Below are 14632 nucleotides of genomic sequence, written 5' to 3'. Positions count from 1 at the left end.
GAAAATGTCTTTTGAATGACAGAAGCCTTTGATAGCACAAAGGCATGAGAGTAAGTGGTTGCCCCCCCTCAGATTAGGAGTGCTGTTACACTTTGATGGATAATACTCTGTTTTCTGGATTGAAGCCATGGGTTTTGCTAGTTGGTTTGGTGTAAGGTAATTAAATTGAACTAAGGGTTACTCATAAACTATGTTCATGAATTTTAGCACTACTGACAGTGACAGCAATCTGAGTTCCTGAGTCTGTGATGTGGACTGACAGGAATAATTCATTGCCCTGCTGTAGCTGGAGCTGGCATTGCAGACCTCCAATACCAGCTGCAGTGGCTATAAAAACCTCCTTGAAGAGCTGTGTATAAGAGGAAAAGGTTGACATGAAGAGCAAGAAAATGTTTCCAAGGGGTGTGTGAGGCTAGGAAGTCATGTGTGTTTTATTGTTGAAAATTGGGTCTATTTTTGGGCCCCCTCTGTGGTGCTTTGGGACCTGCTGCAGCCCAGAGAGATGCAAAGGAACAGAGCCACTCTGTCCTCCGGGACTTCACTTTCCCTGGAACTGTTTTCTACTTGAATCACATAAAATGTTTCTTTGCTTTTTGAATGTTTGCATGAAAAAAAATTTACAAACTTGGGTAAGTTTCCTGGCAGTGTGAAAGCATAAATGTGCTGTTGGTTCTGAGGCATTTGCATTGATCTTGGTCATAGCAAAGTGGTCAAAATGGGATCTCTTTTTGAAAAGACAGAAAAATTTTCTTGTTTTCAAGGGGAAATTTGGGGAAAACTTCTGAAATGTAGAATTTGCTGTTGCTTTTAATCTGCCAACAACTAGCAGAGTTTTGGCTGGTTGTTTTTGGGTTTTGTTTGTTTGTTTGTTTTTAAATTCATTCTTTTTCCGTAGTGTTTTCCCTCATAAATCAAATCATGTAAATAAATTACATAAATTATCTAAAATAATTCCACTAGCTAATTCCATTTGGCTAATTTTTAAAAGAAAAATATTTTGCCTGAGGTTAAAGCTAAGGCTCAACATGCACAGCCCTGCTGCCTTTAAAAGCTAATGCAGGCTCACTCTTTAGATAAGGACCAAGTGATCCTTAGAAGTGAGAAAGCTGCATCAAGAGATTTGACAAGGCTCATTAAAGTTCAATTAGAAAATTCGTTTTAATGCTAGGTATCCTGCCCCTTTTATTTCCCAAGCACAAACAATAAAATTTTCATCACATACAAGTACATACTTAAAATGTGCTATGGAAATAAATAATCTTCATGTTTAATTCATCTTATATAATAATTGATGTCCATTAGGGATTTGGATCAGGCATTAGGTACACAGCTCCACAGCATGGCATTGGATGTGTGATTCCCAACTGTCCCTACTGGGAAGTTTGTCAAGTAAATTGAAATAAAAATTATTTTCAGAAGAGTTATGATGGATCTTTTCTAAAGAGTTCATCTGTTTTCTGAGCAATGCAGTCTTGGCACACACTCAAAAAAACTTGACTCAGCGCCTTTACATTGAGTGATTTCATGATTCTTTTAACTACTTCAGTAAGTTTTATTTATTTAACATCACACTATTTTCAGTTATTGGGGAATAATCCCCTCCTCCTGCCCCCAATATTACAAAAATTTGAATTTTCACTTGGCTGTTTGATGACAGGGTGTGAGTTTTGTGAGACTCGTGACGTGGTATTTACAACCTCAGTAAATCCAGGTGTGAAGTTGGAGCTTTAGGCAGCTCCCATGTGCTGTGGCTCTTCAGGCTGCTCTTAATTCCTTTTTTTGCAGCGATAAACCTGCCAAGAATGCAGTGCTTGTTATGCCATGATGGATGTCTTGTGCAGCCAGTCCTTGTCCCCAGTGCCTGCCCTTTCCCTGCCTTTGTTTCCTCTGCAGTGCTGCTTATCTGTGAGACGTTGTGCAGCCTTCTGAAACGATGCAAACCTTTAAATAAATGTGGTATTTTTGGCTGAATGCAGGCATAGGGACTGGTGTGATCACTTTCTAAAGTGCTGGGTTGTGGCTGTCAAACCCTGCCTTTGAGGGGCCTATTCCACAGAGTGGACACTGTCTGCATGTAAAATTATTCATTAGAAGGTGATTGGGAAATGTAAAATTAATGTGATTTTTTTTTTAAATTGTGTTTATCCCTTACTTGTGTTAATGAAATTAATGCAAAAGTGTTTGGGTGATCTTAAAACATAGAAAGCAAATCATATAGAAATTAATGACTCCTGTCAGGGGAAGAGGTGCCCTTTGTGCTGTCCCTGCAAATCTTGGCTATAATCAGTTTAGGAGGGTTTTTAGTTCCCAAATTGGTGACCAACACTTTGCTGGAAGCTGCAGCTGCTTGATTCTTATTCCTGTGGCACAGGTCATTAGGGACTGCAGCATTTTGGCTGCCCCACAAGACATGTATTTCCATGAGTTTTAAATACTGTTCAATGGTACTGACCTTGCAGGAACAGTATGTTCCAGAGGAAACTCAAATATTAAGTCTTCATAATTTTCACTGTAAATCACTTTGTAACCCTGCATTAAAAGGAAAAAAAACCCTCTTAAGATATTTATTTCCCAACTGTAGTTATAAAAATAATGTTCTAATCTAAAAAAATTTAAAATACTAATAAATGGGAAAATCCACAGAGAACCCCTTAATGTCTAAAATCAAGCCAGCCCAGTGACTCAGATATTATTAATTGGTATTGCTCAGTGTTCTCCTTCCCTGAGTCTTTTTGAAAGATAAATAACTAATTTAAATAAGCTGCACTTTTCCCATCCTTGGTAGGGTGGTCTCAAAGCTGACAGTGCAAAGTGTAACCTCCCAGCCATTAAACATTAAATAGGCATTTTGTGAAGGCAGTGGCTGTAACATTGGCCCTGGTGTGTGTTTCTTCACCTCCTTGTGAGCAGTAAGCAGATTATTTTGGTGAGTCCCCCCTGAAGGGGCAGAATAAAGCAGACATCTTCTGGTAGGAATGGCTCATTGAATTTTAGGTGACAAAAAAAAATTAGGTGACAAAATTCACTTGCTATGACCCCTGGGTAAGCAAGCACATTTGGTCATTCCTGAATGGTTGTCTTAACTTGGACCCAAATGTTTCCTGCTGATAGAAATGCCACTTCCTCCATTTGCCATACATTCAGCACCAGCAGCTCATGGGATGTCTGCAGCTGGGCCAGGGTGTGCCATCCCATGGGGACAGGGAGGTGACACTGAGCTCATCCTTTCTGGAGGACCAGCTCTCTTTTTGCTGCCTGTGCTGCTGTCACCCAGGATGAAAAGCTGCAGATACTGCAGAGCTGCAGCTGAGCTTTCAGTGCCTTGGGTGAGAACTGCACAGATGCATCAGAGCAGCACAGGCAGCCACTTCTGGGAAGATCATGAAAAAGTAAAGTCTGGCTAATGGACCCCAGTTCCTCCTCCTTCCCTTTTGGCAGCCCTTCATGGTGACACAAAGTGAGTACAAAGCCTGGCACCAAGACAAAACGCAGAGATTTGTGCTCCAAGTGTTGCTAAAGGCAAAAGGGATCTTTGAGGGCTTCCCTGAATTGATTCCTGTTTGAAGTAAAGCCAGAGCTTGAGCCAGGCTTTGCAGAACTGCAGCTGCCTGCCCCATGGCCATGGCACTGGGAATGAGGTCCCAGCCCAGATTTGGGGCAGGGCTGGGCTGGGCACAGGGGGAGCCCAGTGGGGAGTTTGGGCAGCTCAGCCCTGTGCCAGGGGGTGTTTGGGCAGCTCAGCCCTGTGCCAGGGGGTGTTTGGGCAGCTCAGCCCAGTGCCAGGGGGTGTTTGGGTGTTTGGGCAGCTCAGCCCTGGGCCAGGGGGTGTTTGGGCAGCTCAGCCCAGTGCCAGGGGCTGTGCTGTGCTGGGGGCAAAGACAACCTGGTGTGGGGATGGATCCTGCCGAGCATCTGGGCTCTCTTGGGACCAGCAGGGCTTCTGTTTGTGATGTAAAAGTGACATGACAAATTCTCCATCACAAAGAGCACACAGAGAGATTTCCCACTCCGTGGGGCCAGTGGGATCCAGTGAGAAGCAGAGACTGAAGGGGTGGGTGTTTGAGCCTTGTGATGAGTGAGATGATGTACTGACATCCTGCTCAGCCCAGGCACTGCCTCCTATTTTGGATAAGACCCCTTTGCTCCTGTGAACTGCTTATGTGGGGGTGCTGGACTACATTTCCTGCCCCATCTGCTTTGCTTCTGATGAGAATTAAATTTTGAAGCTGACCTTTCTTGTTGATGGCATCCTTCACATCAGTTCCATCTCTGGGAATGTGAAGTCTTGGGGGAGGGGGGGAGGCTTGTTGGTGGTTTTGTTTTGGTTGGTTTTGTCTTTTTTAACTTAAACCTTGTATAAAAATGTTTGAAATACACCCCTTCATAATTAAAGTGGCATTGCATAATTTCTATATTAAGATTTAAACCCATTACAATATCTCAAGTTCAGATAAACCAAATATTTAAGCCTAAGATGTTTCCTATTAACATGTAAAGAAAGCTACAGCCCAGGGAATTCTTTGGCTAAACACACAAATTATGTGCTTAATTGCAAACCACTGTAGTTCATAAAAAACAGCAGCTATCATCAATCCTTTCTTAGATAAAGATGAGGTGAGGCCTTTTCTAATCTTTTGATCATAATATGATTAGCCACAATTGCCTCAAGTCACTATGTAGAGAATTTTCTTCACATGCTGACTCTTTTTTAAATGTAAACTCAATGGTTTCTTTTGTAGCCATTGCACCTATTAAAATAATTTTTTCTGCATTGTGAATTGAATTCCAACTTTGATTCAAAAGCAGTTTGACATAAGTTGGAGGTAAAAAATTAATTATCTAAGCAACAAGAAATGTAGAAAAATAGGAAAAAATATAGTTGCTAACATGATATGCTATTAGCATAAAATATTTGAAGTTACTGTAATGCCACAACCAGTAGCAACTTTTACCAGTCAATCAGCATAAGCTTTTTTCTTTGGGGAAAGATTAACAGGTAACAGGAATTATACAATAGGATTAACAACAGGTACTTAAATGGAGATATTTTGGCTTCAGTCAGTGGCTCCTAGGTCAAGCTCCTATTCAGATCATCCCTCCTGTTTGCACTGTGTCCCTCCAATGGTTTCTGTCTTTGGATACATAAATTGGGCTCCCCGTGCGTTGTTTGGGAGGTGAAGCAGGGCCCTGACACTGCTGTCAGCTTTCCTGGCCACAGAGCAGCAGGGTCCCTTCCCAGGGAAGAGACACTCCCAGGCTGCTTGGGCTCCATTTTCAAGGCACAGTTTTTGCTCTGTTACAGACAAGGATCTCACTTAGGATATTTGGGCTCCTTCTCTGTTTGCTCAGGGTACAAGAGGGCAGAAAGCACCTCCAGGTTTGTCAAACGTGGGCAGTGCACCTGAAGGTCAGTGATGAAGAAGGGACATTCCAGGAGAGGCTGCCTCCTGTTATTTAAAATCCTCTCCCTCTCTGATGCAAATCATACAGTGACAGTCACAGGAAGTGTCATTAACCTTCCTCTCATTTGGGGAGGAACGGTTTGACTGCACTGAAATTATTCTGAGTGATATACTGGGTATAAAACAGGAATGCTAATTGGGAATGAAGCCAGAAGAGAGGTGTCTGAGGGACAGAGTGAAAGGTGGTGCTGGCATTTGTCTCATTCTCTGTGCAAAGGGCTGCAGGAAAAAGGAGAATGGCAGAGGGCAAAGCTGCAGCCATGGGGAATTGCTGTGGGTTTGATGTGTTTGCTGTACCCCAGCCTGCTGGCAGAGACCCTGCTCCCATGCACCCAGTGCCAAACTTCCCTGAAATGAAAGTTCTGCTGTGGTGGGAAATATTATTGCTGGCTTTTTCTGGCTCTGCTTAATTTTCTTTCCTAAGAGTGTTCTAAAATACTTAAATATCCTATATTGTCTGTGCTGGCTCTTTAGCAGTGAAGGAGCAATGTGCTCATGCTTGGGGCTCTGGATGTCACCATCTGAATTGGTAGAGCAGATTAAAGTCAGATGGATGGCAGTTTTGAAAATCCTCTCTTGGACTGTGCTGAGTTGTTTGGTGTCCACTGGAGAAAACGCAGTTTTGTGTCAAAACTGCTCTTTCTCATCAAAAGATCAAAAAGAGAGTTAATCCTCTGCCCTCTTGTGATTGTGTGAGTGTGGTGCTCTGCTGTGGGGTGCTGAGTTGGGGTTTTTTGCTGGGCAGTTTATTTCTAGATCAGAGAGTGGCTGCTGGTTGTGAATTACAGATGTTTTAAATCAGGCCTCCAGAGGTACAGAGCTATCTTCTTATTATCTTTTACATGCCACAAAGCTGCTCAAAGGAAAACTGAAAGCTGTACTCTGCAAAATACCAATTCTCTTTTGCTGCTTCAGTTAGTAACATTGAGAATTACTGAAACTGGGTTTAAACATTTATTTTCTTATTTCTTTTTTTGTTTTGTTTAGTTGGGCTTTGGTTTTTTTTTGGTTTTGTGGTTTTGTTTGTTTGTTTGTTTTGTTTTTTGGGTTCTCTTTGTTGGTTCTCAGTTCTGGAGTAAAGGGCAGACACAGCCTGTCCCCCCACATCAAACTCTGTCCCTTAAAACAAAGAAAAATCATTCAATACAGTGTCCATGTTGGGATAAAAATGCAACTGCAGTCTATGCAGGCATACTTTCAGAGACTGGAACAAATAGAAGAAATATTTTTACTTGTTTGTGGACTACAAGAGAAAAACCTTGCAGCTGACTAACGCTCGTGCAAGGAATAAGTTTTTGTCTTAAATAGGATTGTAACACCTTGTTTGAAAAGAGTTGTGTGAAGCCAGCCCAGGTGACTTTTCTTCCTAAAGTCATGTAAATCTCCATGGGACTCCTTTGTGTCACCCAGAGGGCTCAGGGAGGGAATCCTGAAGGAACTGAACTCAAAATAGAAATAAAAATGGGGAGAAAAATTGAGTAAAACACTCTTCTGTGCCTCAGTCTAAGAAGTTCAAAATTTAGTCAAGTATTCAAGTTTTTTGTAATTTTTTTTTAAAGATAAATCTGAGTAATTTGTAGCAGCATCGACTACAGTGCTAAACTCAGCTTGCAATATACTGAAAAATATATTTATAATGGTACAGAGTCTTAAATGCTCTAACATTATTCTATTGCACTGGCTTTAAACACATTTTTCAAGGGAACAGCAACTTAATTCTTAATTAAAATCACTAAGCAAGTGCATATTATATTTAATTTAAATATTTATTGACTTTGCTTAAGTGTTCAAAATAGATTAGGCTTTGAACAGCAAAACTGTTAATATCTGAATGATAATTTTACTTCTGAGGCAAATAAAGAAGCGGGTCAGGAATACAGCTAAGAAGTTGCTGTGATTAAGGAAATACTTTAATAAAGTATCTACAGAGGGCCTTTAAAAATGAGTGCTCTCCAGTAAAGAAAAGTTTTGTTGCATCTGATAGTATTTTAAAATCTTGCATTTTCTCTAAGCTTTCTGGGAGTTGCAGTTCTTCCTGTTGCACCAAGTACAACTGCAAAAAATATTCAGTGAACCAATAAAAAGATAAAACCACACCAACCTGCTAATCCCCTTGCATTTTATGATGCTAAACAGGTTAAGTTGAAGCCCATGGTTATCCCAGTTGGTTTCACCAGTCACCACATACAAAGTTAAGCATGTATGTAAATGTTTTCAGAGTAGAGATAAACCTTGCACAAAGAACATGTTCACAGTGTTAAGGGTATCTCTATATGTAAATGGGTTATTCAGATGTTCCCCCCAGCAGTATTTGGTAACCAGAACATTCTCTGGCACAGCATTTTCTGCACTATGGCCCCACTATCAGACCACCAAAGCTTTTTCAAGGACCAGTTCAAACTCTTGGCTTCTCACTCCTGTTCTCTTCTAGGCCTGTTTTATTCCCTTTCATTTTGAGAAACAGCTTTTCTATTGCATTTATCTGTCACATGCCTAAAGGCCTCCAGGTCCTGCAAGCTTCAGGGTGATTTAATGTAACTTGTAGGTTTAGTTTTGCAAAAATGCTCAGGTTGCCTAAATAACACAGTATCTATGAAATCTTTCAGGACTGAGTTTGAACCTTCTGGAAGCCTGTTTGGCAGTGTCTCACATTTTCCAGTGTGGCAAAAAGTGCTCCTGAGATTGACAGTCTCTTTGTGCATTCCATACAGATGTTTCAGCAGTCTTCCCTTGGTTTGTTCTCTGTATTGTGAAGTCTGAAGAGCTGCAAGACCTTTTCTGCTTTCTCTTTATACTGCTATGAAGCATGATGTGAATTGTTTTAGATTGTGTTTCCTGTCTAATTGTACACTGCTGTTTAGGTTGGAATAGAGCATGTGTTTAATTTTTTCTTGGCCTCATTACATTCGTTCCCTGCTTCACGCATGGCCTGTCCTGTTGGTCCATAAATCTGATCTATTCTAATCACTGTAAATTCTCTCTTTCACCTAGCTGTGTGTCACCAGCAGCAGCAGTCACTTTGGAAATTGCTTTCCTGAGAGGTTATTTTACAAAAGATAAAGGAGGAGGCACTGTGCAGTGGTGGGGCTGGGGGTTTCTCACTCCTGCAGGGCTCAGAGCAGCTGCTGCTTTCTCTCCTCTGCTCATGGGCTCATCCCAGCAGCTGTCACTGCTGGAGGGTCACCAGCAGGAGGGCCTTGGGGCTCAGACTGTAGCACAGCAAAGTCTTCACTGGGGTTTGTCATCTGTGTGCAGGATAAATTACATCATATTGGGTGGCCTGGTAAAGCAGAGTTACCAGTTCAGAGTCACTTCTGTTGCAAAAAGGACTTGTTAAAGACAGAAATTTTGTGGTGCTTGCAAGCAGACAGTGATGCAGAGGGAGGAACCTGCAGTGGGTGGTCCATCCCAGGACCCCCTTGTGCACAAACACAGGATGCACATCTTCTGTGCCTCCTGCTTGTGTTCCTCTTCCTTTGGAGAGATGGGCTGGTATTTGGTATATTGATAAGACAGTGGGTCTGTGGGTTAGCTGGCATCAGTTACATCAGTAATTTTCCCATTTGCTTTGCTTACAGATGTCAGTGCCTCTCCTAAGCTCTTGCTCCTCTGCTGACCCTGCTTTGGGGCTGGTTAGGGGAAGGCACAGCTGCAGCCAATGCACATCTGCCCCTGGCCTTCCCTGTGCTGCTGCTGCTGCTTTTGCTGCTCCTTCCCCCTCTCCTTTATCCCTTCTGTGCTGTGCTAGATACCACAGGAGACTCCTGGGAAGAGATTTTGGCTTCCTTGGGTTCCTGCCCAGCCTCTGCATGGAGCCTTCCCTGGGGCTGCCCCCGCTCTGGGCTCTGTGGGAGCTGTGGGGTGCACAGGGGAGTTTTTGCCATTTTGTTTCCTTGGACTGTGCAGTAGAGATGTTTTGGAGCACGAGCTGTGCAGTTCCCCAGAGTGTCAGGCTTGTCCCTGGCCTGGGCTCCTGTGCTGCATGATTCCCCTTGCCTGTGATGCTGTGTTCCATGATACCTGTAGGGGCTCCTGGCCACAACTCATTCTTGCAAAAGGATGCCATCCACTGTCTTGGATAAATGAGTTTAAGATTCATAAATAAGAAAAACATGACAAAATTGAAATGCTAGTATTTCTTTTTCCTGAATCCCTCCACCTTGTTTTTTATTTCCTTCTGATATTTCACCAATCAGGGAGAGTAAGTAGGAATGGGAACATGCCAGGTTTTGATTGGATTACTGAAGGGCAGCTTCCAAAGCCATGTGACAGTACTACAGCAAAATTCAATTAGGATGCTTCATAGAGGTTTTAATTGATTAATGTATTTATTTGATTTTGTGAGGTTTACTAGCTTTTTAATGATCTTTTGAATGTTTCTGTTTTTTAAATGACTCATATTACTTGTCTTTCTAGCTCAGAGGTGCTGCAACATTATGTGCCATGCTCTACTGGCTTTTTTTAGTCCACTGGTGACTGCTGAAGGTATAAATTCTCCCTATTGCACAGGAATATGCCAGTGTATTCCCTTCTGCTAATTCTTCAGATGTGCTACTTTAATTAACAAAGCTAAATGCTTAGGGATCTGATTGCTGAAAAGCTCTGGTGACAGATTAAACCTTCCTGTATGGAGCTGGTTTGTTGTGTTTGCAGAGGAACCCTTCAAACCAGTGCAAGTTTGCATCAGTGGAACCCAGAGAAGAAATTCAGTGATAAACCAGATTAAATTAACAAGTGAAGTAGAGTGGGGGAGAGTGGTGTGAGCTCTTGTTGGTGTTTGTGTGATGAAAGCTGCTTACCCTTGGATTTGTTAATTATGGGCAATTTTTCCTTGGTGTTGTGAGGTTTAAATTAATCAGAACTATGTTTAATGATAAAATACTAAAACCAGAACAAATTCTGAGTAAGCCACAGCTGACCAAGCTGTCCAATTAATGGGATTTTGTCTAATGGACTAATTTAATTGGGACGTTTCAAACATACTCTAGAAAAGCCACAGACATTTAAATCTCAAGGATAAGCATTGTTTTTCATTCATCTCTCTCTCCATCTCTTTTCCCCAGAGGTCTCCCTGGCATGTGTGAGTCTCCTCCCTGGTGAGCAGCTCAGCCCAGTGCCACGCCAGGCTCTGAGTGCTTTGGGAAGAGCCCACTGAATTCCTGCTGGGACAGCCCTGAGCCACACACCTGCCCAGCTCATCACCAAACCTGCTCTGGAGCAGCTCAGAGGGGCTGAATTCGCTGTTCCTGCTGTGCTGCCACGTCCTGCTCCTCGTGGAGGGGAGCTGTGTCTCCGTGGCTCTGTGCGATCCTCGGCCTCTCCTCTCCTGTCCCTGCCAGCTGCTCCCCACCCACCAGATGTGCAGGAGAGCTCCCCTCCCTGAGCACAGGTGCTCTCCTTCCAGGACAAAGTAAGTGCTGCTCAGCTGGAGCTGGGCCAGTGTAGGACTGCGTGTTCAGGTGAAGAAGCTGCTGCTCCTTGGGGCAGGCAAGGGGAACAGGGCACTCCAGAGTTCTGGCAGGGGCTGGGCTGGGAAAGTGCCAGCTCCAGCACACTGCTCCTAATTTGCCTGGCAAGGCAGCTCTCCCAGATGAAGTGAGATGTGGTGAAGCCAAAATTCTCTTCAGGAAGCTTTATTTGGTTGAAAATGCTTTGTTATCAAATACTGCTTCTGACTAATTCTAACTTTTAACTCGGCTCAGTTCACCTCTGTCTTTATTTTAAATTCAGTGGTACTTTACACAAAGTGTTCTCATCAGCCAAGCCACTGCTGGATTTGTACACAGAGTAGTTTAGTGCTCATCTGTCTCATTTCTTTACTGTCCAAGATGAATCTCAGGGGACTGAAGCTCTGAACCAAGTGGCTTCAGGCTATTCATCTGGAAAACAGAGCCACTTAGACCTTTGTAAAGAAAATAATTTAGTAATCAGTGCAAGAGGCCAGTCTCTAAGCTAACCCATTTGGAAAAATTGCCAGTGCAGTAACTAGAGACATTTTATGACAATAATACTGATTATGTCCTTCCATTAATGCCAGAATTTTTTCTTCTCTGCAACTTCAGGACCAAGTTGGTTTTGGTTTTTGGTCCTGAAATTTCTAATACACAGAACCAACTTCTATGATCCTGTGCATTAGAAATGGTTTTTGATTTAAGATTGGTGCTGCAGAGCTGGACACTGAGCTGCTGACCAATGCAGTGGAGCCATTGGGAATTGAGGAAGACCCTGCTGCCCTCCCAGCCCTGCCCATCCTCCCTGATCTCTGCTCTCCTGTACAAAGGGGAGGAAGGGGCAGTTTGGGGGTGTTTGCCACACAATGCACACCCCAGGCTCCAGGGGTCTCTGGGATGGGATGGCACTGGTGTCCTCCCCTGCCCTCCAGCTGTGCCAGTTTAGGGCATTCTCACCCAAACACAGAAGGTTAGCACTCTCTTAGGTTGTACACCATGTTCTGCTAATTAAATATGTGTGGTGAGTCTTAGAACTTTTATCTAATCTCAGATTTCAGGCCCTTATCTTAGAGGTTTTCCTTATTCTCTGTGCAAATGGGAAGATATTTGTGGTCCTGAGCACATTTAGCAGAGTTGTTTCTGTACCTTCCAGCCAGGAAGGATGTCCTGCAGTGCTGGAGTTCAGACAAACACAAAAAAATTCTGATTCCATTTTGAAAAATCTTCCTGGCAAACATAAAGTTTGGGGTGAAACACAGCATAAAATAAAGTGAAGGGGAGACTGGTCTGTAGATAGAAGGTTCATGCAAGGTTTTGGATGTATAGTTTATAGTTTTGCTTTTATTTGGATTGCCCGTGGTTTGTAATAATTTGAAAATTTAAGGATTAGGGTAAAGGATCAGGTTCCTCTCCCTGTGCTAGTGAGATATTCACTGCTCCCTGTCAACAGTTACATGTCATTTAGGCAGTGACATGTCTGTCATTCCTGCAGAGGTTTGCTATCCTGGCTTTTTTTGCTGTTGGCTGCTACATGGACAAGATGTGGGGCTAGATTTCCCACCAAGTGGGGACAGGGGGACAGGTAACAGGAGACACAGGTAATGTCTCCATTTCAAACCCAGGAATCTCCAGGCACCACTTCCCCCAGCAGCTCACAGCAAGGCAGTCCAGACTCAGCACACAGATCAAATCCACTGTTTTGCCATATTGGTTTCATGTGGTAAAGGTTACTGCCAAGTTCAATTAAATACATGGAAAAATAAAAGGAGGAGCAGAAGTGATGTGCCTTGAGGCACAGAAGCCTTTATGGTGCCTCTCACAGGCTCAATTACATTGCTGGCAACTATTTTCAGCACTGTTTTTGAGCAATGTTAGTGAGGAGAGAGCAGAAAGAAAATAATTCTAAATTGATGTGCCCTAAAGGCTCATCTAGAAGATTTCACTAGCTTCATAAAAGCTCTGTACACTTAACCTAAAAAAAATATAGCAAAATTGTTTATCTCCTTTGCATGGTCTTGTCTTTCATCCTCTTGATTTTTGTTGTTCTATCCTTCTCCCTTAAAATTCAGAGAAGTGTTTTGAAGTTTACATACTATAAAATCAGTAGTTATTTGAAGGATGTTTTGAGCAGCACTTGAGCAGAAAGACAAGGTCTGCACACAAGGTCAAGACTCCAGGGATGTCTCACTGGTGATTGGAGATCTGTGAAGTCTCAGACTGCTGCAGCACATCCTCCTCTAATGGGTGGAAATGATTGGTTAGGCTTTGACTAAAAATTAACAATAAAATAACTGCCTGGAGGGGAGACAGAAAGCTTTAACATCACCAAACTTGTGGATTTTAACAGTGAAGAATTGTACTCCTGGAGAGGGAAACGATTTCCACGAAAAACCCATGGTTGCTGTCCAGCAGTAAAAACACTGTGAAGAACAACACAAGCTGTTTCTGGGGGAAGCATTTCTCAGTGACAGCTGCAGAAGAATTGCTTTGTGCTTTTCTCAGGAGAGAAAACCCCCGTGTGCTCCATGTGCTGGTGTCCAGGATTCACTGCCTGCCCTGCTGAGCACCTGGTGGGTGGAGGTGGGGATGTCCTGCTGTCACTTCAGAGACCAGGGAGGAGGAGCCAGCTCCAGCTGGATTTTATACAGAGCTATTTGTTTCCAAAAGTGCCAGCAGATTTAAATGACTGCTGCAGTTGTCAACAAGTTCCCTCTGCAGATTCTGTAATGATTAAGGTCCTTAGAGGTTTTGGACTGCTTATGTTTCTCAGTGTAGCTGCAGATTGTGAACATAAGGGTTGCATCAAGTGATTTAAATAATTAATTGAAAGGCAGAGGTTCCTTTCCTTCTGTGCACTTTGGGTAGGAACATTCCTGCTGATTCCACATTTGAAATACAGAACATTCTGAGTTGGAAGGGACTCCAAGGATATCTGAGTGCAGCCCTTCAGTGAATGGGCCCACAGGGATCAAACCCAGGTTCTGACCAAGTGAGCTGTGCTCTGTCCTCTTGTGCAGGAAAGCACAGCACGGTCAGGTAGCTGGATGTGAACTGAAACCTTGCCACTTTTTGCCCTTGACACACACAGTTGCTCTCAGAAACAGCTGGTGTCTTGCTGCTACCAGCACCAGAGGGTTTTGTTTGATGACTTAATCAGCATGTTATTCTATTAGGAACCATTTGTGGGTTTCAATACAGATTTAGGATGATCGTTTTTGTCATTTAAAATAAAAAGGTAATTTCTTCAAATTCCAAACAGGCCCATGGTGAGAGAGGCCATGTCCTGTTCCTGATTTGCTCTGAGGCCAGGTCCCAGCAGGTTGTGTGCCTCATCTGAGCAGGGCAGGGCAGTGGCTTTGCTGTTACTGCACCAAGGCATTCAGAGCATCAGGAAGGTACAGACTGATAGCAGGCCCAGTGTTTACAGGGCTTTATTTCTGAAAATGAGAGAAAAGGGTGAGTCCTTCTGCTCCATTACAAAGACTGTTGCTTTTTATGCTGAGCAGAGATGGGCTTGTTTTTTTGTTCCCCCTCTGGAATTAATTGAAACTCCTTAATGCTGATTGAATTAAAAGCTTCTTCTCCATATATTTTTATGATATTGAAGAAGCCTTATCTGGTACATTCCAGAAGAGACTTTTCATCCAAATTTACCTTCTGCTGTTCTTGATTCTAGCTGGTATTGGACACTTCAACAGATCCAGTATATTCAGGTTTTTG

At 43.0% G+C, this 14632-nt stretch overlaps 1 protein-coding gene across 3 annotated transcripts in view; it reads left to right on the top strand.

The window, feature by feature from the left end:
* The window catches only part of HTR2C (5-hydroxytryptamine receptor 2C), a 217808-nt gene that overhangs the window by 130860 nt on the left and 72316 nt on the right, over positions 1-14632 (top strand). For 2 of the 3 annotated variants that reach the window (XM_071442560.1, XM_071442558.1), the window contains exon 2: positions 10526-10872. The exons of the other annotated variant lie outside the window; for it this stretch is intronic. The gene's annotated coding sequence lies outside the window, so the exon portion shown is untranslated. The remainder of the gene's footprint in view (positions 1-10525; positions 10873-14632) is intronic. 3 annotated transcript variants of the gene reach the window in all.

The sequence above is a fragment of the Agelaius tricolor genome, unplaced genomic scaffold (genome assembly GCF_023055355.1).
Source record: "Agelaius tricolor isolate 1412-34295 unplaced genomic scaffold, bAgeTri1.0.p SCAF_17, whole genome shotgun sequence".
Taxonomy (NCBI): Eukaryota; Metazoa; Chordata; class Aves; order Passeriformes; family Icteridae; genus Agelaius; species Agelaius tricolor.
This window is presented reverse-complemented; position numbering and strand designations above follow the sequence as displayed.